At 40.3% G+C, this 26,168-nt stretch overlaps 1 long non-coding RNA gene and 1 pseudogene across 1 annotated transcript in view; both read left to right on the top strand.

Moving 5' to 3' along the window:
- The first annotated feature begins 3,938 nt into the window (after nt 1–3,938).
- Nucleotides 3,939–26,168, top strand: part of LOC132346322 (uncharacterized) — a 66,114-nt gene continuing 43,884 nt past the window's right edge. The window contains exon 1 of the long non-coding RNA XR_009496108.1: nt 3,939–4,056. This is a non-coding gene — a long non-coding RNA (uncharacterized lncRNA). The remainder of the gene's footprint in view (nt 4,057–26,168) is intronic.
- LOC785663 (protein NipSnap homolog 2-like) lies at nt 4,224–7,942 on the top strand (annotated as a pseudogene).

Below are 26,168 nucleotides of genomic sequence, written 5' to 3'. Positions count from 1 at the left end.
AATGAATAATGAATAAAAAAATAAGTTCAACAAGAAAGGTAGAAATGAAGTATAATTAGAATAGAAGGAGAAAGGACTATTTTCTAGGCTTGTGTGGGCCCAAAGAATGGGTGGATCTGAATATACAGAGCCTGGGAGGGAGTAGGAAAGGTCAATCTATGCAAAAAGAACACATGAGCAAAATTCTGGAGGTGAGAAAGGGTAGGCGCTAAGGCAGGGAATAGCAAATCTTTCCAAAGTGATGTGCAGCGAAGTAATATTTGGAAACAATAACACAAGTCTTTCTTTCTTCGTGTTTCTTTGGGCCTCCTACACCAAAATTAGTGGTATTTATTGTCTTGGGTAGGAGACAAAACACTTCAAGAGAAGCCAGCATTAAAGTAGAAATATGTGGTATGGAATAGGAAGACAGTCCCAGAGGGAGCCCCAGAGGGAGGGAAAGAGAGCATCCTAAATTTTCTTACAATCCCGACGCAGGTGGCAGCAGTTGTGAATGGATGATTAGACCTAGAAATTCCCAGCAGCTCGGACAGAGAGCACGGAGAGTGGTCTGCAGAGACCTGGGGACCAAGGAGCAGAGAGAACACGTACATCTTAGGTGTGGATGTTGCTGAAAAGGGATCCTGTGCTATTATTTTCAAAGTCTGGCATCCTACGCATGAATATGACACCTCCTTTTAGGTTCTAGGACAACTTAAAACACTCGTGTTTCCCAGCCCTGACATCTATACTATCTTTGGGGAAAAGGTAAGGATTGCAAGAAACAAAAGAGATCTAAATTTGATTGAATTTTAATCCAACTAAGCCTAAGAAAAATCCAGAAGGGACTGAATTTAATTGGATTGGAAAGAATTTACTAACATCAGTGGAAATTCAGGTTGCTTATAGGGAAATAAAATTCCATTTTTTTAACCCCAAGTTTATGACCGTAAAATTCAGATATAATTACAAGTAAATAAAGTTATGACTGTAAGCACAAGATCTTAGTTTCTAAACACATTTCCTAATACAAGGCTTTTTAAAAGAAATGGTTGATTCAAATATGAGCAGGAAGGCATAAGGTGAGTCTGGTCTGGGATATATTGCTTTCCCAGAAAGCAAGAAAGCTTTCCAGGATCAATGAGATTGTGTCCGAGGATACTGGAAACAAACTGAAGGGCCACCCATAGTTGAAGTATAAAAACTCAAGCATCAAAGAGAATAATGATTGAAGTTGACTGAAAGATATTCTGAATGTAAAGAAAACCCACAAGTTTATAATGATATTGAAAAAAGAGAAACCAAGAAAAAAGTAATTTATCATCATTTACAGTATTCACTTAATCAATTCTTTACACTGAAAACTGGCAATTGAAGGAGAGAGGTAAGAATGAAAGGAAAGAGACAAAATCTTTTCAATAACTATTTATAGCAAATGATCTGAGTTAAACAGGAAACCTCTACTTGGTGGACTAAAGATAATTACTTATGTACAAGAAATGACAAAATTGAACATTAGCTATTTTTGAAATCTCTGATGAAATTATTGATTTAAGCAAGAATTATCAACGGCTACTGAAATCATTAGATACATTGGCAATTAGAAACAGAATGTCCTTATGGCAGCAAAGTGACACCATGTGGATTACTTTCTAGTCTGCTGCTGCTGCTAAGTCGCTTCAGTTGTGTCCGACTCTGTGCGACCCCATAGACGGCAGCCCACCAGGCTCTGCTGTCCCTGGGATTCTCCAGGCAATCCCACTCGAGTGGGTTACCATTCAGTTCAGTTCAGTTCAGTCGCTCAGTCGTGTCCGACTCTTCACGACCCCATGAATCGCAGCATGCCAGGCCTCCCTGTCCATCACCAACTCCCAGAGTTCACCCAGACTCACGTCCATCGAGTCAGTGATACCATCCAGCCATCTCATCCTCTGTCGTCCCCTTCTCCTCCTGCCCCCAGTCCCTCCCAGCATCAGAGTCTTTTCCAACGAGTCAACTCTTCGCATGAGGTGGCCATTAGACAAACCTAATTTTACCACTGGAGACTCAGTGTTCATCACCTTAATTCTGCGACCAAGCTCTAAACCACTAATAGTATATACAAAGATAATACTTTCTACTCCATATGAAGTACCATAACAATGCAATCTTACTGGGATAGTTGAGGCTTAATCTAACTGAGCGACTGAACTGAACTGAACCAAATCTTTAGAGTCTAATTTCTAGGTTACAGAAAATACAGAGGCTAGAGTAGCACTGCCCTCCCCACATATATATGTTGCCACATATATAATTTAAAATTTTCTAGTCATCCACTTTAAAAAGTAAAATGAACCAAAGAAATTAATTGTAGTGGTTAATACATTTTTAATCCAGCACACCTCAAATACTATCATTTCATATAAGCAATAATAAAAACAATGATAACCAAATAATAAAAAAATTATTAATGACATCATTTATACTCTTTATTTGTACTATGTCTTCTAAATTTGGTATGGATTTCACACTACAGTTCAGACTAACTACATTTCAAGTGCTTATTAGGAGCTGCTAGTCACCATATAGGACACCACAGGACTAGAAGAAAAAGCTAAACAACACTGTGGAATTTAGTTCTATGTGTCAACTTGGCTAGGCTATAGCAGCCAGATTTCAGCTAACCACTGATCTAGGCATCACTAGGGATGTATTTTATAGATGTGGTTCATGCCTACAATCACCTGACTTTAAGGAAAAGAGATTGTCCATGGGATAATGTGGATAGGCCTCATTTAATCAGTTGAAAGGCCTTAAAAGCGAAACTGAGGTTTCCTTGAGGGAGAAGCTCCTGCCTGAGAGTGTCTAACCTGCCAGCTTGCCCTTCAGATTACAGACTTGTCAGCCTATATAATCCCATAAACCAATTCCTTGTTTCATTCAATTCATACAATTCATTCAATTCTGTTTCATATACAGATACATGGTTTTCACATACACACACACACATATATATGATATTTACATATATAGTCTATTTTTATATATAATCTATGTCTATATATTATAAACCAGATCTAAGAGGTATATTGGAGACAACTGGATATTTTTGAATACGAACTTCTTGAATAATTAAGGAGCTATTGTCAGTTTTACAGGTGAGATAATATAAACTTATCTATGGAGGAAAACATCAATATTGTCTAGAGATGCCTTTTGAAGTAATAAAGGATTAGATGTCATGATGATGATGGATTATACTCTATTGACTAAATCTACATGAAGTCATAATGCTTAGTAAAATGAAGAAAATAAATCCAGCCTTTATCCTCATTGACATAAACTACATTATCTTTCAGTCAGTTCAGTTCCATTGCTCAGTTGTGTCCAGCTCTTTGCGACCCCATGGACTGCAGCATGCCAGGCCTCCCTGTCCATCACCAGCTCCTGGAGCTTGCTCAGACTCACGTCCATCGAGTCAGTGATGCCATCCAACCAACTCATTCTCTGTTGTCCCCTTCATTAGCTTTAGCATAACAATAGTTAATAAAGTTTCAGCCTAATATTTAATAGAGCTTCACAGCATGATAAATTGGTCTTTAAAAATTAAATGAGAGGGAACCTAAGGGTGCGATGCAGTTTGCTTTCACTAGCTGAGGGAACAGAAAGCATTCTCCTTCCAGAGCACGAAGAGCAATGACCAGAGTCACAGGAAGTGATATGGACGATTCAAAATGTGAGTGTTTCCCACTTGGCCCCTAGCTCCACGTGACACCCCAGGACACTATGCCTCAGAATGATGACTTTTTACAATCAGCTATAAAACCAATATTTTGGCTTTTCCTGTTGTTTTCTTAAGAATACAGATGTTACTGGTCAAGTAACAGTGTGTTCTTACCAAAACTCTCCTGTACAACTAAAATGACAGATATTTTTCCTTCCTTTCTGTCACTAAATTGTAATGAAGTGTTGATAGTCTTTGCTGTTATGGTTACTGTTATTACCATGGTGATAACCTATACATTCCGAAAGAAGAAAAAACCATATCCGCCCAGTGTATAGCATTATTTTATAAAAGTCCTCTGTCAGAAATACAAGGTAAGTTTACTTTTCAACATAAAATCTAAATAAATATTTGGGTACCTACTATGTACTTAGTTGAGTGTAGGACAGAATACTTTCTAATTTATGCATAAAATAAACTACTCAGTAGTTTGCAAGGCATTCTGCAAAGCTCTTTCACACATTGATCCTATCAGAACCTCATGGAGACCCAAGTTTGATCCCTGAGTTGGGAAGATCCCCTGGAAAAGGGAACGGCAATCCACTCCAGTATTCTTGACTGGAGATTCCCATGGACAGAGGAGTCTGGTGGGATACGGTCCATGGGGTCGTGAAGAGTCAGACACGACTGAGTGACTAATACAAAACACACATACACACATTTCATAGGACTCTACGGAGTTTGTAGGTTAGGTGTTACTAACTTCATTTTGCAAAGTGGGAACGTGGTAGACATAATTCGGTGCCTACCTGACATCCATTCATTCCATCATCCCAACCTCATTGCTAACAAAATCCTCAATGTGTTCAAGAGAAAAATTGCCCTGCTTCAATCTAGGTATTTGCTTTTCCTAGTCCTGCTGTAGGAGTATGTGCTATAGTTCAGACTCATGTCTCATAAAGTAGAAATCTGCTAGGGCTTCTGGGACATCTTTTTTGGTTGTGCGTGTATTGGTTTTTGCTTAAAGGAACTAAACTACAGCTGAAACTCTCCTCCACTCTCCCTTCCTGCTTTGTATGTGATTGTGAGGACTGGAACTGCCATGGCTATTATGTGACCAGGAATGAAAAGAAAAAAAAAATACTGGTTCAACAGCCTAGTTTTGGATTTTATTATGTGAGACTATAAACCCTTATTTAAGAGACTAATGAAGATAAGTTTTCTATTACCTATAGTTAAATGCATTCCCAACTGAAGCTGAGATAAGGTTTAAACGATATTCCCAAGATAACACAAACTATTAGGAACATGCTGTTGTTGGTGGTTAAGTCTTGTCTGATTCTTTGTGACCGCCATGGACTGCAGCACGCCAGGCTTCCCTGTCCTTCACTATCTCCTGGAGTTTGCTCAAACTCATGTTCATTGAGTCAGTGATGCTATCTAACCATCTCATCCTCTGCTTCCCTCTTCTCCTTTTGCCTTCAATCTTTCACAGCATCAAGATCTTTTCCAAATTTGTGTTGTTTTAAGTCACTAAATTTGTGGAAATTTGTTAAAGCAGCTGGAGAAAACAGCACAAAGGGCTTCTTGCTGCTATTATTAAGCAGAGAGCTTGACCTCTACTAGACCACAGTCTATTCTGAGTTACATTAACTTGAGAAGAATAAAACTTCATTTTTTAAAATAAAATATTTTGCAGTGCACTTTCCATTCATTCAAGTTTACTTCTCCCACTGTTTTTTTCTCAATCAGTGATACGTTAGTGTTCTTCTAGGTGATTCTCTGGCTATAGAATTCAATGAAATGATATCAAACTCTTCTGGGTTTGCTCCTTGTATATGACATTTCTTTTATTAGCTAACCATGGCATATTTTATAGTTATTTGTATATAATTTAAGAGACCTTGCTTAGAAATCAAAATATTAACATTCATGGTTCATTCATTCATACATGTATTAAACTAATGTTTTATTAAGCATCCACCAAAAGTCATAAAGTCAAGCAAAAAGACTTTGACCAAACACTAATAAAAGCGATGCCTGACCCAGAGGCTTCTGTCATAACAGAACCATGGCCTCTTCATTTTCATGAGACTATATATTTTCAAGATTGCTGGGAGTAACATGAATAACCTCAGATATGCAGATGACAGCACCCTAATGGCAGAAAGCAAAGAGGAACTAAAGCTTCTTGATGAAGGTGAAACAGGAGAGTGAGAAAGCTGACTTAAAACTCAACATTCAAAAAACTAAGATCATGGCATCCGGTCCCATCACTTCATGCAAATAGATGGGGGGGAAATGGCAACAGTGAGAGACCTTTATTTTCTTAGGCTCCAAAGTTACTGCAGATGGTGACTGCTGCCATGAAATTAAAAGAGGCTTGCTCCTTGGAAGAAAAGCTATGACCAAACTAGACGGCACATTCACAAGCAGAGACCTCGCCCGCGCGGTAGGAGCGAGCCACCTGAGCAAGACAGCGGGTGGAGAGCTGCGCACCCGCGGAGCGGCCTTCCTGGGCGGGCCAGCCCCTGCCGCCTCCTGCCCCATCTCCGGAAACTGACATCTCCCAATAACAGACCTCGAGAGGACGGCTGGCTAAAATCCTTGTTTGTCCAGAAAGTTGACCCAAGGACAGATGCTCACTCTAACCTCCTAGCCAAAAAGGAAACCAGCAGTCTGTACAAATTACAGTTTCACAATGTGACACCGGAACGCCTAGAAGCATACAACAAAATCGGTCAAGAGATGTTGCCACAGATTCATGAAGATAAACATTACCCTTGTACTTTGGTGGGGACTTGGAACACGTGGTATTGCGAGCAGGATCAAGCTGTTCGCCTCAGGAGATATGAAGGAGGCTATCCAGCTCTCACCGAGGTGATGAATAAACTTAAAGAAAATCAGGAATTTTGGAATTCCATAAGGCAAGAAGCAACAGGCTTCTCTCGAGAATCAGCTGCTGGTGGCGTTCAGTTTCTGGAATGAGCCCATCTCACGGTCCGGACCGAACATATATGAACTCAGATCCTGCCAGCTCCGACCAGGAACTATGTTTCAATGGGGCAATTACTGGGCTCGTGCTCTTCGCTTCAGACAGGAGGGCAATGAAGCAGTTGGAGGGTTCTTCTCCCTAATTGGGCAGCTCTATATGGTGCACCATCTTTGGGCTTACAAGGATCTTCAGACCAGGGAAGATATACGGAATGCAGCATGGCATAAACATGGCTGGGAAGAACTAGTATATTATACAGTCCCGCTTATTCAGGAAAGGGAATCCGGAATCATGATCCCACAGAAGACCTCTCCCCTCCAGTGAAGTGACGGAATGGAGATGTGCCTGCAGAAGTTTATGTGACAAGTGCTTGTCATCAATCAATTTGAACTGTGTGAGAGAGAAACACTTAAGTGTAAACTGCTGTATATAGCTTGTAAAAGACCTCTTTTCTTTAAAATTTACATAATCACAAGACAGGAAACTATTACAGCTTGGCGTGGGCTGTAGTCCTCTGGAACATCCTTAGGTTTATCGAATGTGCTGTATAATATTAACAACAATCTACCTCTCCCCACCCCCCCAGGAAAAGAGAGCCCAACTGAAAATTGGAGTCATCTCCAAGTAAGAATCTAACCATGGGGGGAAAAAAGTTAGCCATTTTTTTATAAAGAGCAACTTTGCTTTATAATTACAAATTTCTTAGACAAATTTCTTGTATCAGGAAGAAATATAAATTTCATCATGTTTCTGTAGCTTTTTTTTCTGAATTTCAGACTAGGAACAAATTATATGTGTACTCAATACCTGGAAATGTTTTACTTCACTCTCATTTTTAATGTCAGCATAGTAAACTGTGTCATCATTGAGGGGGAAGTGGTTGATCAGTAATTCAGTCTCCATTTTGCGTATTGTGATATCTTTATACAGGAGGAAAAGATGGCTTGAACCTGTGTATCTTATGTGACTTTGAAATGAACACCTTGAACAGCACTAATTTTTATTTGTAATATTTTTCTACAACAAAACGAGTAGCATTAGGAAAAGAGGTTTTATTCTGTAAACAGTCATCTGTGACCTGTGTTTTAATAAGCTCACAGCAGATTCTTCGAAGTTCATGAATGGGGGAGGGGAGTGTGCATGTTGAGATTTAAATTGGCATAAAACTGCATACTTTGTCTAGCTCTGATTTCGTTTTTTAATAGTGCCAATTTTGTGACTGTAATCATGTGAAAGTCCTGTTGAAATAAAAAATTATATCTGACCCCCAGATCAAATAATTTATGTTAAAGTGTAAATAAATCTCATATCAAATGTCAAAAAGAAAAAAGCAGAGACATGATTTTGCTGACAAAAGTCCATATAGTCAAAGCTATGATTTTTCCAGTGTTCATGTACAGATGTTCATGTACAGATGTTCATGTACAGTGTTCATGTACAGATGTGCAGAGAGTTGGACTATAAAGAAGGCTAAGCACCAAAGAACTGATGCTTTCAAATTGTGATGCTGGAGAATACTCTTGACAGTCCCTTGGACAGCAAGGAGATCAAACCAGTTAATCCTAAAGAAAATCAATACTGAATATTCATTGGAATGATGGATGCTGGAGCTGAAGCTCCAATACTTTGGCTACCTGATGCGAACTGACTCATTGGAGAAGACCCTGATACTAGGGAAGATTGAAGGCATGAGGAGAAGGGGATGAGATGGTTGGATGGCATCATTGACTCAATGGATGTGAGTTTGAGCAAACTCTGGGAGACAGTGAAGGACATGGAAGCCTGGCATGCTGCAGTCCATGGGGTCATAAAGAGCTGGGCACGACTGGGCAACTGAACAACAAACAACAGCAACGTATATTTTCAAAAAGGAAGACATGTGAAACACGTTTTCTTTTCCATGTTATTTACTTATTTTTTAAGAAACCAATGCTTTTTACACACACAAATTAATGTGATATGATTGTGCTCTCCATGCAATAATGATGGAATTTATAAACTCTACAATCTCACAGTGCTCTGCAAAACAGTATAGTCTAGCAAGGGGCCCAAGTTTAGGTATATGATGCATGCAGTTTGGTTCCAATTCTGTCAGCACATCTGACTCTTTGTATGTCCTTGTTTGGAGACAAGGTCAACTTCCTAAGTTTGCTGCCCTTTGTGAATATAAGGCCTGGGCCAAATGTCCCTGCCTAACCTCAGTTATTTACTATCAAATTAGAATAAATTGCATACACAGTTACCAGTCACACAGTTAACTGTACACAAATAGAATTCAAAGTTTCTATTCATACCCATGAACTTAGTTAAAACTACTGGTTGCATCAATTTCCAGGGTAAATATACATGTGTTCTTTCTAGGTCCTCCATTCCAAAATATTCCCAGAGGACACTTGCTATTTCATTTTCCGGCACTGCCAGAGATTTAAGACCAAGTCTCAGGAGGGCCCTGACCAAGGAATGCCCAGCCCAGAGATTCGGCAGGGCTCAAGAAACTGGATCCACAGGGCTGAGTCTTTCTCAGCTTCCTCCCTTGAAGAATACTACAAATACTCTAAGTCAATAGATGTCTGGTTTATGGTTTTGGGTGTCTTTGAGTTGAAATACTGTTGACAAGAAGAAAAGTGTAATTAAAAGACATTTTTGATTTTTAGTTTGTCATAAATTTGAAAGTTAGTAAGCTCCTTCTTTCATATAAAGTATTTTTAGACACAGTTGGCAAACCATATGGATGTATTTCTAGTTCTTTATTTCTAGTAAGGTTTTATTAAAAAAGAAAAACACAGATTAACTAGAGCTTTCAAATTAGTGCATACTTCAATGCTAGCCATTTAGACACTCATAGGATACCTTCAACACTCTCATTTGCCCACATGGAAAGAAAATTTTTTTCTTTCCCTGTAGCACCTTGGAGCCACACCTGCCTGTTTAAAATCAGGCACACAGCAGAGGAAGTGCTGATGAATTTGGTACTGTCTAGACAAGTACACTAATGTGCAGTGTTGGGCTGGTGGTTGTCATGGTAATAAGCAAATAAGCTCTTACAGCTCCACTAAATAGTGGGTTGTGGATGCTTCCTTTACAATAGGCAATTTTCCCTCCCTTGAAAGGGGCATTGCCAAAAACGATCTGACTAGCTCTAAGACATGGAATCATGACATGCAGCAATGTTTCAGGTTGTAAGATAAATGCCACATTCTAATGTTTCTTGTAAAAGTAATTCATTTTCTTTGCCATTTGTCAGCATATTAATAAGTCCCTCATTATGTTGCAGAGCCTGAGCCGAAGAAACAACAGAAAATGGGCAGGAAATCTAAAGTGTTTTCACTGCTTTAATAAATAATAGCTTTTAAGGTTTTCTCTCATTAGAATTATTCCTTCCTTTAATGCAAGCAATACTTTTCAGTCTCTCACTCCATACTAGTCACTGTGCTAACCTCCAGGCACTCAGACTTGCAGAGGGGCTTCTTTTCCTTCAAGGAGCTGAGAGTTTGGTGGGTAACACAGAGAAGCCAAGCATTACAAGGCAGATTTGGATAAGTGATACACATGACACTCTGGGTACTTTCAGGACAAGTATATATGGCACATATATACTTCAGAGAAACCCGGATGCAAGTCAAGACGCAACAGTTAGAACTGGTCCCGGAACAACGGGCAAGTCCAAATTGGGAAAGGAGTACATCAAGGTTGTATATTGTCACCCTGCTTATTTGACTTACATGCAGAGCACTTCACGCAAAATGCTGGGCTGGATGAAGCACAAGCTGGAATCAAGATTGTCAGAAGAAATATCAATAACCTCAGATATGCAGATGACACCACCCTTATGGCAGAAAGTGAAGAACTAAAGAGCCTCTTGATGAAAGTGAAAGAGGCGAGTGAAAAAGCTGGCTTAAAACTCAACATTCAAGAAACTAAGATCATGGCATCGGGTCCCATCATTTCATGGCAAACAGATGGGAAACAATGGAAATAGTGAGAGACTTTATTTTCTTGGGCTCCAAAATCACTGCAGATGGTGACTGCAGCCATGAAATTAAAAGACGCTCGCTCCTTGGGAAAAAAGCTATGACAAACCTAGATAGCTTATTAACAAGCAGAGACATTACTTAGCCAACGAAGGTCCATCTAGTCAAAGCTATGGTTTTTCCAGTGGTCATGTATGGATGTGAGAGTTGGACTGTGAAGAAAGCTGAGCACCGAAGAATTGATGCTTTTGAACTCTGGTGTTGGAGAAGACTCTTGAGAGTCCCTTGGACTTCAAGGAGATCCAACCAGTCCATCCTAAAGGAAGTCAGTCCTGAATATTCATTGGAAGGACTGATATTGAAGCTGAAGCTCCAATAATTTGGCTACCTGATGCAAAGAACTGACTTACTGGAAAAGATGCTGATGTTGGTAAAAAATTGAAGGCAGGAGGAACAGGGGATGACAGACAATGAGATGGTTGGATGGCATCATGGACTCAATGGACATGAGTTTGAGCAAGCTCTGGGAGATGGTGAAGGACAGGGAAGCCTGGCGTGCTGCAGTCCATGGGGTCGCAAAGAGTTGGACACGACTGAGTGACAGAAGAACGACCACAATATGTGGCTCAGAACTCTGTCCTCGAAGACCTAAGAAAGTGTCCTGGTGGGGGCAGTATCTAGGCTATAAAGAAGATGGGAAGAATCCAAGCAGAAGTGGGGAAGGTATACTAAGAAGAGGGAACAGGAGAGGGCAGGAGAGGAGCTGCCAGTCAGGGTGAGACACAGAGGGAGGGAGCAAGTGGAAGTGGGTCCTCAGTCACGCCAACTCCTTGGGCCCCAGGGACTGGAGCCCACTCAGCTCCTCTGTCCGCACAGTTCTTCTGCCAAGAGTACTGGAGTGGTTTGCCGTGTCCTTCTCCAGTGGATCTTCCCGACCCAGGGATTGAACCTAGGTCTCCTGAATTGAAGGCTAACTTTACCATCTCAGCCACCAGGGAAGCCCCTGAGGGAACAACATAGGGCGTAATGGGCTCTATGAGGAGGAGAACAGAGAGGTGAGTCTTAAGAGGCAGGTAGGATTTGAATGACAACAGCCTAGCTACACTTAGAGGTTAAGGCTTCATCCTAAAAGTGCTGAGGAGTCAAGGCAGCGTTTAAGCAGAAGAGTGAGACACTTTGGAAAACTAATTTTAATTGCTGCACGGACAACGGTCTGGAAGACAGTAAGACTGGAGGCAGGAAGAAAAGTTAAATAGGCCTTTTAAATAGCCAACCACTTGTCAAAAAGTGTCTTTTCTGAATTATTATTATCCTTTCCATTCAAGATGGAGATGGCTAATGTTCCCCAATATCCATGCTTCCCTCATTACAAAGTATGAAGCTGAGAGTCAGGTGAGCACATGGCTGCCCAAACATTTACATTTCCCAGATTCCCTGTAACCAAGGACAGTCATGGAAAACTGAAACGTGCAACTTCCAACGTTGGCCTTTCCCATTCCTCTTTTCCTTCTTTCTGCAAACTTGAATACAGATGTGACGGCAAGAACTGGTGGAACTGACTTAAACCATGAGAACAAAGCCCAGTTTAGACTGCTATAACAATGGAGCATCAACTAGGAAACTTGTAAACAACAGAGATTTATTTCTCACAGTTCTGGAGGCTGGAATCTGAAATGAGGACGCCATCATGGTCAGGTTCTGGTAAGAGCCCTCTTCCAGGTTGCAGACTTCCACCTCCTTGTGGTATCCTCTCATGGTAGAAGGCCAGGAGAGCTCTCTGGAGTCCTTCTACAAGAGCATTAATCCATAGTTTCCTAGTTCACCTCTCAAAGTCCCCACCTCCTAATAGCCTCACGCTGGCAGTTGGGATTTTGACATATAATTTTGAGGGATACACACATTCAATCCACTGTACCCAGTGTTAAGGAGGTAGAGCAATAAAGTAGAAGAATCCTGGGACTCTGATGATTGTGGAATTAACATTCCAACCCTGAACCATTTAATGCGGCTGTTTTGATTTTTCAGTTATAGAATCTCAGCCAACGTTCTAACACATAGAGTGTCTTTAAGTCATTTGACAGTGTCGGGAGCTAAGTCATTTTCCCCATAACCCGTCTACCATCTTGTCTTTATGACAACTTCTCTGCCCACTTATCTGTCTGGCTATCTATCAGCTCTGTTCTTCCACTTCACCAACTACTCCCTGGGTAGTGGCTTTCCTGGGTTCTCTTTGTCTTTCTGCATCATCATGGGTGTGATGTCAGCTCTGTTCTGCACTCCTCTGTTGATAGAGTCTGTATTCAATGCAGAAGGTTTCCCATTTTATATTTGAGCCTGATCTTTGTCTAGACCCATATTTTTAGATGCCTGTAGCATATTTCCATTTATGTCTCTGGTTATCACTTCCCCATCAACATGTCCCAAATTGAGCTTGTCATCCTCTTCCCCTCATCCACAAGATTCTATTTCCCAGAACCGTCTTTTTGTTCCAAGGCAGTATCATTTTCTTCTCCTCTTTCAGCCCTCAAATCTTTTGATTAACTTGAACTGCTCCCCTCATCCATCATCCCTCATGTCTAACCTATACCTAAGTTTCATTGCTCTAGTTTGTCTCAAATAGCTTTAATATTTGCCCTTCCCATCACTGCTGACACTATTCATTGCAGCCTTTTTATCTGGGCCCCCCGATATCCATTCTCATCCTTTAATACTCTTGTCTTTAGTAAGCAGCCCAGTGAACAGTTTCCTAAATCACTTTCCTGTATCCCTTTTCTCCTTAAGAACAAAAGTGATCAGGCTTTATCACATTACCTGCAAACCCATCTCCTGAGAAAGAGTGCGACATGGTGGAGAGAACCAGGGCCTTAGAGTCTGACAGAACAGGTATGAACCACTAACCCAGTGATCACTGAGTGTGTTATCTTAAGATTCCTTTACTGCTCAAAGCTGAAATAGTCACACGTATGAATAGAGAGAGTAAGAATTCATTTCTGGAGACTGTTGTGAGGCTCGAGGGAGATGAGTCATCCTTACTATAGTTGGCAGCATGTGGAAGGTGTCAGTGAAATGTCATCTGCCTGCTGGGCAGCTGCAGTCTCGTGTTACGCTACCCTGCCCGGTTCAGTTCTATGTTTTTCTACCCTGGTCAGGTCAGGCTGGCCTCAATCAGTTCAATCTCTGTGCCTCTGCCCGTACTGTTCCACCTGTAAGGTACACATTTTCCTTCTTTTTTTTATTCAACAAATGATCATTGAGAGCATTCTAGGTACCAGGTATCGATTCAGACACTTACCTAAATCCTACTCCTCCCTTATGATGTATCAAGCTCCATGAAGCCCCTGGACATACTCTAGTGTCAACAGAATGTTCTTCTCCAAACTTGCTATTGTCCTAACATGAGAAAACCTGGTTGCTCTCTAGTTATTTGTTGGTATTTTCTCATATAGTCCATGAGTTAGTTGAGAGCAGGAAAACTTAATTATACTTCTTCTCATTTCCAGCTTGGTATACCCTCCCTTAATAGCCAATTGACAAATACCGTTGCTTAAAAAAGTAACTTTAACTCCAATATTTATCATTTCATAAGGGAACTTCTTTGATTACTTCAGCTCTGGCTTAGGAAAAGTTTAAATCAAGGGAAACAAAAATCATAGGCATACTAACAGGTAATAATACAACAAGCCATTGTTAGCTGCTTACATAAATATTGCTGGAGACTAGAACCATCAGCCTTCCTGCTCACACTGAATATTCATAATAAAGACTTAACATCCTGCAAAACATGAACCATTTTCTAAGTATCCCTTCTATGGAGAGGCCAAATAATCTGCTAACAAGCTTCAGGCAGGAGACAGGAGTTCTAGACCACCTTCAGGGATGGGCTGTCAACAGTCAAACTTTTCTCCAAAAGGTGGTGGAAGGGGAGGGAGGGGGAAAGGTGAGGCTGTGTAGTGCAAATTTTCTACTTTCATATGTGTAATCTACTCTTCTGTATCGCTTGTCGCTAACCCAAAGCCCCAAAGGCACTTTATCCTAATGTTGTGCCCCTTCCCTGCAGATTCTTCTGTGTCAGGCTTTCTTCTCAACATTCTGACGAGGGTGCAGATGAGATCACTACATGACCTCAAAGCCTGGAGGTGTGCAGCACCTCAGTGCTTCTCAGACTTATGGTCATCCTGACTTGTCCTTATTTTCCCTGAGAATGTGACTGTATTTCAGTTCCAATGAAGAGATACTTGTAAAGTGCCTATTACGAGCAAAGCATGCTCTTGAGGGTTTATTTAAAGTCAGGAGTTCTGGGTTCTGGTTCCATCTGGCCACTCACTTTGGGACTTTGAGAAAGCCGTTTCTGTTTTTGTTGGGGGAGGAGGTGGATGTTTATTATTAAATTAGGAGATTCATTGGAAGGAGTGATACTGAAGCTGAAACTCCAATACTTTGGCCACCTAATGCAAAGAACTGACTCATTGGGAAAGACCCTGATGCTGGAAGAGATTGAAGGCAGGAGGAGAAGGGGATGACAGAGGATGAGATGGTTGGATGGTATCGCCGACGCGATGGACATGAGCTTGGGTAAACTCTGGGAGATGGTGATGGACAGGGAGGCCTGGCCTGCTGCAGTCCATGGGGTCACAAAGAGTCGGACATGACTGAGCGACTGGAGTGAACTAGGAGATTCTTTTGAATACTATGTTGTATGATAAAATACAATTTCATTGTTTTTGGAGCATACAGGTAGGACATTAAGACGTTATAACCAGGCAGTAAAAAACGAACTGTGGAATCAGATCACCAAGATTCAAATACTAGCCCCACCTCTTTAGTAACTGTATGCCCCTGAGCTAATCAGGAAACCTCTGGGTCCTAGATCCCTTTTTAAATGGCCATGACAAGAGCACCTTTCTCAAAGATCTGTAGAGAGGACTGAAAGTCCGTATCAAACAATTCATAGCAAAGGCCATGAAGGAGCTACTTGGGTGATGGAAGCAGTCTGTGTCTTGAATGTGCTGGTGCTTACACTTCTGTACACATTTGTTAAAACTCATAGAACTGCATGCCTAAAAAGGGTGCACTTACCTTAAAAAACCCCTAATCTTAAAAATAAAGGTCTACTCTATGATTCTAATGACATATTCTGGAAAAGGTAGAACTATTAGTCATAGTAAATAGGTCAGAGGTTGCAGGGGTTTGGTGGTGGCGAGCAGGCTGGTGAAGCTGCTCTTCTGAATCTGTACCAGTGGCTACACGTCATTACACGGTTTTCAAAACCCACAGAATATACAACACAAAGAGTGGGCCCTGATATAAACTATGAACTTCAGTTAATAATATATCGATTTGACTCATCAACTATAACAAAAGCACCACGTGAATGAAAAATGTTAATAATAGGGGAATGTGGGAAATCTCTGTACTTTCCACTGAAACTTTCATAAATCTAAATCTGCCCTAAAAAATACATTTTATTAAAAAAAAAACCAAAAACAAAGAAACAAGCACTTAGAAACAAATACTCCATAGTTACTGTTATTACTATCCCTTCCTTTGAAAACAACAACCAAGGTTTATTCCTTAAAAGCAGGCCAACATACCCATGCCTGGGTTGCATCTTAGCAGGAGAAGAAGGTATGAACAAGTAACAAAGTATGGTCCCTCCCAACTCAGACTTCTTAAATACTGCTTTCCCTGGTGGCTCAGACGGTAAAGCATCTGTCTACAATGTGAGAGACCTGGGTTCTATCCCTGGGTTGGGAAGATTCCCTAGAGAAGGAAATGGCAACCCACTCCAGTACTCTTGCCTTGAAAATCTCATGGATAGAGGAGCTTGGTGCAGGCTACTATCCACTGGGTCGCAGAGTCGGCATGACTGAGTGACTTCACTTTCACTTTCACTTTTGTTTAAAAGGGGAAAATAATCTCATAAATGTCTCCTCTCAGATCATTTCTCTGAGGCCTGATCTGCCTGTGGAAGCTGCTCTTTTCTCCCGAGCTGCTCCCCTTCTCTGTGATTCAGCCACAGATGCTCTTTCTTATTTCATGATCGTATCTGCTGTTGTACCAAGGCACTGAAGACATGGAACAGCCAATTAAATATCGTCACATGTTCAGTGCCCTTGGGAAAGCCGTACAGGAAACAGACTGTTTATATCTCACACCTCTGGGGAGGCTGCACAAGCTGAAAGCAATGTAGGATTTTTCCTTCTCTTTATTCTCAGAGAAGAATTAAAAACAAAAATCCAAGCCACACAATCACCCAAAACAAACAAAAAAAAATGTAGTTTCAAATATAGAAACACTCTCCTTCATGATGAATATGCATGTGGGAGAATTGTCACAAAGTCTATGAACAATCTGGCCAAAGGCTGCTTCATTTGGGAGCTCAACAGCGCTTCTGCTCAGGACGTTTAGAGCACATACATGGGTTCTGAGCATGGGGCCAGCCTCTGGGAGGCTCTGTGGGGCAGCGCCTTGCAGGGCCACTTGCCCAGGGAGCACTAGTGGTTGGGCTCCGAGTGAGGGGTGTAAGCCCACCCTATGTGTCCCGTGCTCACGATGAGAAGGCTGCTCTGGGGGACCACAGTCAAGCTACATAATCTTCCAGAGCTCCACTGTCTTCATTGGTGAAACTGAAAAATCTCTAGGATCCCTTCCAGCCCCGCCATCTGTGACTTTTAGGGTTTTTTCCAGAACTGAAGTTCAGTTCAGTTCAGTTCAGTTGCTCAGTTGGTCCGAATCTTTGCGACCGCATGGACTGCAGCACGCCAGGCCTCCCTCTCCATCACCAACTCCCGGAGTTTACTCAAACTCATGTCCATTGAGTTGGTGATGCCATCCAGCCATCTCATCCTCTGTCGTCCCCTTCTCCTCCTGCCTTCAATCTTTCCCAGCATCAGGGACTTTTCCAATGAGTCAGTTCTTTGCATCAGGTGGCCAAAGTATTGGAGTTTCAGCTTCAGCATCAGTCCTTCCAATGACTATTCAGGACTGATTTCCTTTAGGATGGACTGGTTGGATCTCCTTGCTGTCCAAGGGACTCTCAAGTGTCCTCTCCAACACCGTAGTTCAAAACCATCAATTCTTCAGTGCTCAGCTTTCTTTATAGTCCAACTCTCACATCCATACATACATTAACAAATTAATGTATTTCTTTATATATTTATCCACCTGTCAATTTCTATTTATTTTTAATTGCATAAGTAAAACATAAAGATATGAAAATGAATAAGAAAACATGAAAAAAGAGAACACTTTATACGTAAGGCCAGGCCCCTCTGATTAAAATCTCTTTTACCTTCCCTTCTGCCCCTTCCCAGACATAACCATTGTTATTATTCTGCTGGTATCTTTCCAGATACTTTCACACCTATACAGATGCAGAGAAAATAGGCAAGATTGTGTTTGTTTTTTAACATAAGTGGTATCATACCATTTGCTTCATTCTGCAACTTGTTTTATCACTCAGCAATAGGTCTTAAAAAGGTCTCCATACTGTGGAATTATAGAATATTCATTCTATAATATCACTGTGCCGTTCCACAGTGTAAGAACTATAGTTTATCCATCCGTACTTTACCGGTTCATATTTAGCCCCTCTGCTCACACAAACAGCGCTATAACCAAAGCCTCACAGTGAATGAGTGAGTGTATTTCCCTCAGGTAGATGTGAGTGGAATTGCTGAATTAGTTAATTACTGTTTATTTTCATAGGTATTGCTGGATTGTTCCAGAAACTGTCTGGACCAACGGACACACTGGTAGCAAGTACATTTTCTGAGTCATATGGAATAATGGCTAAAAGCACAGGATCTGGAGAGTGCCTGCATTTCTCCCCACGCCACTACTCAGAGTTCTGGGAGTCTGAAATATCAGTCAAGATATTTTCTCTGTGCCTCAGTTTCCACGTGTTAAAACAGGAATAAAATGCATGGCAAATTGCTCTGAGGATTACTAGACAGTTGCTGGCACAGAATAATAGTTCCATCTTATCTTTAATCATCACTATTTTTACTAAGTTATGTTTTGAGGACCTTCAAGCTTCTTGACCAAATGGGTCTGCCATCCCACCTCCCAAATCACTCTGTGAGTCAGGATTTTTCCAGACCCAGAGGTTAAGTGCCTGCTGGGCTCATTTAACTCCCACTTCTGAGTCCTTCTCTGAAGTGAAGCCAGCAGAGCCCTGACTGACAGGCTGCCAGTGCCTGTTTGTACAACAGTCTTTGCTAATGTAAATAGCTAAATGCAAACTGCACCATCTAAGAACCCTCAGGGGATTTGAGGACATTCTTGGAAGAGGCTGATTGCATTAATCTTTAAGAAGCAAAACACAGGCCACCCTGACCTCACATGCAAGTCCATCCACAGGAATTGCAGAACAGGACAAATCACACGGGGTCTCTCCTCCTCTTTCATGCAGGTAAAATCAGGTTAAAATGAACACCAGCGACAGCTTGGAGTCAAAAAGAAAGGTGAAAGAAAATGATCTGCAGCTGTGAGAATGTAAAAGGACAAAAACTCTGTTTAGTCAGCCCTCCTCCCTCTGTGTTATTGGTGAGGACCTGAGCAAGACACGACTATGGATGAGCTAGCCTTGTTTAACTCGCTGAGCCGCTCTGAACTGTCCCTCCGTCTCTGGCTACTTGTATGCTAGTCTACCTGCCATGGAGTGAGGGGGGAAAGATGGAGGGTCTAGGATGTTTCCACTTAAAATGCCATCTGCCCAAATACAGGATTCCCCCAAAGGGCTACTGAATCTAGCTGTGTCATCTCCACTTTCAAGGAAATGTAAATAGTTGCTTCTTCTTTTATCCAGATCTTTACAAAAAAGGATATTGGTGCCCAGAGAGTTAAGTTCAAACAGGAATGTCAGAGCCACAGTAGGCCCCTTCCTGTTTTGCAGCCCATTATCCTTTCCATATGTAATAAGCCAATTAAAGAAGCAAACTCACATCCTTATACTGAGGCTCCAAAGGCATGAATTCTTTCTGACAATTGCCTTATGGTGGGTGGTTAAGAACAAAAGCTGGGATTTTTGCCGACCTCAGTCTGAATTCCAGAACCAAGCACTTAACTAGTCTCCACACCAGAAGGAACACAGTCCACTCTTAGCTCAACTACCTGACCCCTGACAGTGTTTATCCCAAATAATCACCATGTAGATTGTCAAGGCATTCAAATTTAACCATTTATGATAGCAAAATACAAAATATTTAATGATTTTTTTCAGAAGTGAAAGAACATTTACACTCAAGTCTTTTTTTTTTTCAGCTTCCCTCTGACAAAAAGAGATATTGTGGTGTAGTGAAGGGTTGAGCAACTGATTATTCCCTTTCAACATATAGTTTTGGTTTAATGTGTGTTAGATGTTTTTTTTTTTAAGTTTGACACTAATTTTGGTGTTCCTTAATTTTAAGTTCTTTTTGTTTGTGTATGTTTTAATTTAGTTTCTTTGTAAATTTTACCTTAATTTTTTTTTCTGTTTATAGAAACATGCTAGTTAATATTGCTGCCTGATGACAAAACACAGCTGTAGTAGGATATTTCTGCTGAATTCAAAGCGCATGTGCTAGATTTCCAAATGGGCATCACCCTGCATATTTCCCTGGGAAGCAGGTTGGGAGAACCAAGTATAATCACGGGAGTCTTTAGAAAACACAAGCGAGTGCTTGTCACCCGCACAAAGTGAACCCGAGAGGTCACTTTCGTTGTTGTTCAGTTGCCAAGTTGTGCCTGACTCTTTGTGACCCCATGAACTGCAGCACGCCAGGCAACCCTGTTCTTCACTATCTCCTGGAGTTTGCTCATATTCATGTCCATTGAGTTAGTGATGCCATCCAACCATCTCATCCTCTGGTCCCCGCTTCTAATCTTGCTTTCAATCTTTCATAGCATCAGGATCTTTTCTAGTGAGTCAGCTCTTCGCATCAGGTGGCCAAAGTGTTGCAGCTTCAGCTTTAGCATCAGTCCTTCCAATGAATATTCAGAGCTGATTTCCTTGAGAATTGACTGGTTTGATCGTCTTACTGTCCAAGGAACTCTCAAGAGTCTTCTCCAGTACCACAATTTGAAAGCATCTGTTATTTGGCCCTTAGCCTTCCTTATAGTCCAACTCTCACATCTGTATATGACTATGGGAAAAATCATAGCTTTTATTATACGGACCTTTTTCTGCAAAGTGATGTCTCTGCTTTTTTTTTTTTTTTTTCTAATTTTATTTTATTTTTAAACTTTACATAATTGTATTAGTTTTGCCAAATATCAAAATGAATCCGCCACAGGTATACATGTGTTCCCCATCTCGAACCCTCCTCCCTCCTCCCTCCCCATACCATGCCTCTGGGCCGTCCCAGTGCACCAGCCCCAAGCATCCAGCATCGTGCATCGAACCTGGACTGGCAACTCGTTTCCTACATGATATTTTACATGTTTCAATGCCATTCTCCCAAATCTTCCCACCCTCTCCCTCTTCCACAGAGTCCATAAGACTGTTCTATACATCAGTGTCTCTTTTGCTGTCTCGTACACCGGGTTATTGTTACCCTCTTTCTAAATTCCATATATATGCATTAGTATACTGTATTTATGTTTTTCCTTCTGGCTTACTTCACTCTGTATAATAGGCTCCAGTTTCATCCACCTCATTAGAATTGATTCAAATGTATTCTTTTTAATGGCTGAGTAATACTCCATTGTGTATATGTACCACAGCTTTCTTATCCATTCATCTGCTGATGGACATCTAGGTTGCTTCCATGTCTTGGCTATTATAAACAATGCTGCGATGAACATTGGGGTACACGTGTCTCTTTCCCTTCTGGTTTCCTCAGTGTGTATGCCCAGCAGTGGGGTTGCTGGATCATAAGGCAGTTCTATTTCCAGTTTTTTAAGGAATCTCCACACTGTTCTCCATAGTGGCTGTACTAGTTTGCATTCCCACCAACAGTGTAAGAGGGTTCCCTTTTCTCCACACCCTCTCCAGCATTTATTATTTGTAGACTTTTGGATCGCAGCCATTCTGACTGGTGTGAAATGGTACCTCATAGTGGTTTTGATTTGCATTTCTCTGATAATGAGTGATGTTGAGCATCTTTTCATGTGTTTGTTAGCCATCTGTATGTCTTCTTTGGAGAAATGTCTATTTAGTTCTTTGGCCCATTTTTTGATTGGGTCATTTATTTTTCTGGAGTTGAGCTGTAGGAGTTGCTTGTATATTTTTGAGATTAGTTGTTTGTCGGTTGCTTCATTTGCTATTATTTTCTCCCATTCTGAAGGCTGTCTTTTCACCTTGCTAATAGTTTCCTTTGATGTGCAGAAGCTTTTAAGGTTAATTAGGTCCCATTTGTTTATTTTTGCTTTTATTTCCAATATTCTGGGAGGTGGGTCATAGAGGATCCTGCTGTGATGTATGTCGGAGAGTGTTTTGCCTATGCTCTCCTCTAGGAGTTTTATAGTTTCTGGTCTTATGTTTAGATCTTTAATCCATTTTGAGTTTATTTTTGTGTATGGTGTTAGAAAGTGGTCCAGTTTCATTCTTTTACAAGTGGTTGACCAGATTTCCCAGCACCACTTGTTAAAGAGATTGTCTTTAATCCATTGTATATTCTTGCCTCCTTTGTCAAAGATAAGGTGTCCATATGTGCGTGGATTTATCTCTGGGCTTTCTATTTTATTCCATTGATCAATATTTCTATCTTTGTGCCAATACCATACTGTCTTGATAACTGTGGCTTTGTAGTAGAGCCTGAAGTCAGGTAGGTTGATTCCTCCAGTTCCATTCTTCTTTCTCAAGATCGCTTTGGCTATTCGAGGTTTTTTGTATTTCCATACAAATTGTGAAATTATTTGTTCTAGCTCTGTGAAGAATACTGTTGGTAGCTTGATAGGGATTGCGTTGAATCTATAAATTGCTTTGGGTAGTATACTCATTTTCACTATATTGATTCTTCCAATCATGAACATGGTATATTTCTCCATCTATTAGTGTCCTCTTTGATTTCTTTCACCAGTGTTTTATAGTTTCTATATATAGGTCTTTAGTTTCTTTAGGTAGATATATTCCTAAGTATTTTATTCTTTCCGTTGCAATGGTGAATGGAATTGTTTCCTTAATTTCTCTTTCTGTTTTCTCATTATTAGTGTATAGGAATGCAAGGGATTTCTGTGTGTTGATTTTATATCCTGCAACTTTACTATAGTCATTGATTATTTCTAGTAATTTTCTGGTGGAATCTTTAGGGTTTTCTATGTAGAGGATCATGTCATCTGCAAATAGTGAGAGTTTTGCTTCTTCTTTTCCAATTTGGATTCCTTTTATTTCTTTTTCTGCTCTGATTGCTGTGGCCAAAACTTCCAAAACTATGTTGAATAGTAATGGTGAAAGTGGGCACCCTTGTCTTGTTCCTGACTTTAGAGGAAATGCTTTCAATTTTTCACCATTGAGGATAATGTTTGCTGTGGGTTTGTCATATATAGCTTTTATTATGTTGAGGTATGTTCCTTCTATTCCTGCTTTCTGGAGAGTTTTTATCATAAATGGATGTTGAATTTTGTCAAAGGCTTTCTCTGCATCTATTGAGATAATCATATGGTTTTTATTTTTCACTTTGTTAATGTGGTGTATTACATTGATTGATTTGCAGATATTGAAGAATCCTTGCATCCCTGGGATAAAGCCCACTTGATCATGGTGTATGATCTTTTTAATGTGTTGTTGGATTCTGATTGCTAGAATTTTGTTAAGGATTTTTGCATCTATGTTCATCAGTGTTATTGGCCTGTAGTTTTCTTTTTTTGTGGCATCTTTGTCAGGTTTTGGTATTAGGGTGATGGTGGCCTCATAGAATGAGTTTGGAAGTTTACCTTCCTCTGCAATTTTCTGGAAGAGTTTGAGCAGGATAGGTGTTAGCTCTTCTCTAAATTTTTGGTAGAATTCAGCTGTGAAGCCGTCTGGACCGGGGCTTTTGTTTGCTGCAAGATTTTTGATTACAGTTTCAATTTCCATGCTTGTGATGGGTCTGTTAAGATTTTCTATTTCTTCCTGGAAAGTTGTACTTTTCTAGACAGGAAACACAAAAACGGTGTATAAACTCAAACCCAAAACAATAAAGTAAATGGCAACGGGATCATACTTATCAGTAATTACCTTAAACGTAAATGGGTTGAATGCCCCAACCAAAAGACAAAGACTGGCTGAATGGATACAAAAACAAGACCCCTACATATGTTGTCTACAAGAGACCCACCTCAAAACAGGGGACACATACAGACTGAAAGTGAAGGGCTGGAAAAAGATTTTCCATGCAAATAGGGACCAAAAGAAAGCAGGAGTAGTAATACTCATATCAGATAAAATAGACTTTAAAACAAAGGCCCTGAAAAGAGACAAAGAAGGTCACTACATAATGATCAAAGGTTCAATCCAAGAAGAAGATATAACAATTATAAATATATATGCACCCAACACGGGAGCACCATAGTACGTAAGACAAATGCTAACAAGTATGAAAGGAGAAATTAACAATAACACAATAATAGTGGGAGACTTTAATACCCCACTTACACCTATGGATAGATCAACTAAACAGAAAATTAACAAGGAAACACAAACTTTAAACGATACAACAGACCAGTTAGACCTAATTGATATCTATAGGACATTTCATCCCAAAACAATGAATTTCACCTTTTTCTCAAGCGCACATGGAACCTTCTCCAGGATAGATCACATCCTGGGCCATAAAGCTAGCCTTGGTAAATTCAAAAAAATAGAAATCATTCCAAGCATTTTTTCTGACCACAGTACAGTAAGATTAGATCTCAATTATAGGAGAAAAACTATTAAAAATTCCAACATATGGAGGCTGAACAACACACTGCTGAATAACCAACAAATCACAGAAGAAATCAAAAAAGAAATCAAAATTTGCATAGAAACGAATGAAAATGAAAACACAACAACCCAAAACCTGTGGGACACGGTAAAAGCAGTCCTAAGGGGAAAGTTCATAGCAATACAGGCACACCTCAAGAAACAAGAAAAAAGTCAAATAAATAACCTAACTCTACACCTAAAGCAACTAGAAAAGGAAGAAATGAAGAACCCCAGGGTTAGTAGAAGGAAAGAAATCTTAAAAATTAGAGCAGAAATAAATGCAAAAGAAACAAAAGAGACCATAGCAAAAATCAACAAAACCAAAAGCTGGTTCTTTGAAAGGATAAATAAAATTGACAAACCATTAGCCAGACTCATCAAGAAACAAAGGGAGAAAAATCAAATCAACAAAATTAGAAACGAAAATGGAGAGATCACAACAGACAACACAGAAATACAAAGGATCATAAGAGACTACTATCAACAATTATATGCCAATAAAATGGACAACGTGGAAGAAATGGACAAATTCTTAGAAAAGTCTCTGCTTTTTAATATGCTATCTAAGTTTGCATAGTTTGCCCTCCATGGAGCAAGTGTCTTTTAATTTCATGGCTGCAGTCACTATCTGCAATGATTTTGGAGTCCAAGAAAATAAAATTTGTCACCATTTCCAATTTTTTCCCTTCTATTTGCCATGAAGTGATGGGACCAGAAGCCATGATCTTCATTTTTTCACTGTTGAGTTTCAAGCCAGCTTTTTCACTCTCCTCTTTCACCTTCATCAAGAGATTGCTTAGTTTCTCTTCATTTTCTGCCATTAGGGTAGTATCATTTGCATACCTGAGGTTGTTGATATTTCTCCCAACAAACTTGATTCCAGCTTGTGATTTATCCAACCTGGATTTCACACGAGGTACTCTATATATGAGTTAAATAAGCAGGGTGACGTACTTCTCTCCCAATTTGGAAACAGTCAGTTATTCCATGTCCAGTTCTAACTACTGCTTCTTGACCTGCATACAGGTTTCTTAGGAGACATGCAAGGTGGTCTGGTATATCCCATCTGTTTAAAAATTTTCCACAGTTTGTTGTGATCCACCCAGTAAAAGGTTATAGGAAATGGTAAACCAGTCCAGTATTATTGCTGCAAGAACAGCATGAAAGGCAAAAAAATATGACACCATAGGATGAGTCCCCCAAGTCAGAAAGTGTCCAGTATGCTACTGGGGAAGAGTGGAGGGCAATTACTAAGGGAAAGAAAGAATTCCAGAAAGAATGAAGGGCTAGGTCTAAGCAGAAGCAATACCCAGCTGTGGATGTGTTTGGTGGTGAAAGTCCCATGCTGTAAAAAACAATATTGCATAGAAACCTGGAATGTTAGGTCTATGAATCAAGGTAAATTGGACATGGTCAGTCAGGAGATGGCAAGAGTGAACACGGACATCTTAGGATCAGTGAACTAAAATGGATTGGAATGAGTGAATTTAATTCAGATGATCATTATATCTACTACTGTGGGCTAGAATCCCTTAGAAGAAATAGAGTAGCCCTCACAATCAATAAAAGAGTCTGAAATAGAGTACTTAGGTGCAATTTCAAAAATGACAGGATGATCTCAGTTTGTTTCCAAGGCAAACTATTCAACATCAC

Source organism: Bos taurus, chromosome 10 (genome assembly GCF_002263795.3).
Source record: "Bos taurus isolate L1 Dominette 01449 registration number 42190680 breed Hereford chromosome 10, ARS-UCD2.0, whole genome shotgun sequence".
NCBI classification, from domain to species: domain Eukaryota; kingdom Metazoa; phylum Chordata; class Mammalia; order Artiodactyla; family Bovidae; genus Bos; species Bos taurus.
This window is presented reverse-complemented; position numbering and strand designations above follow the sequence as displayed.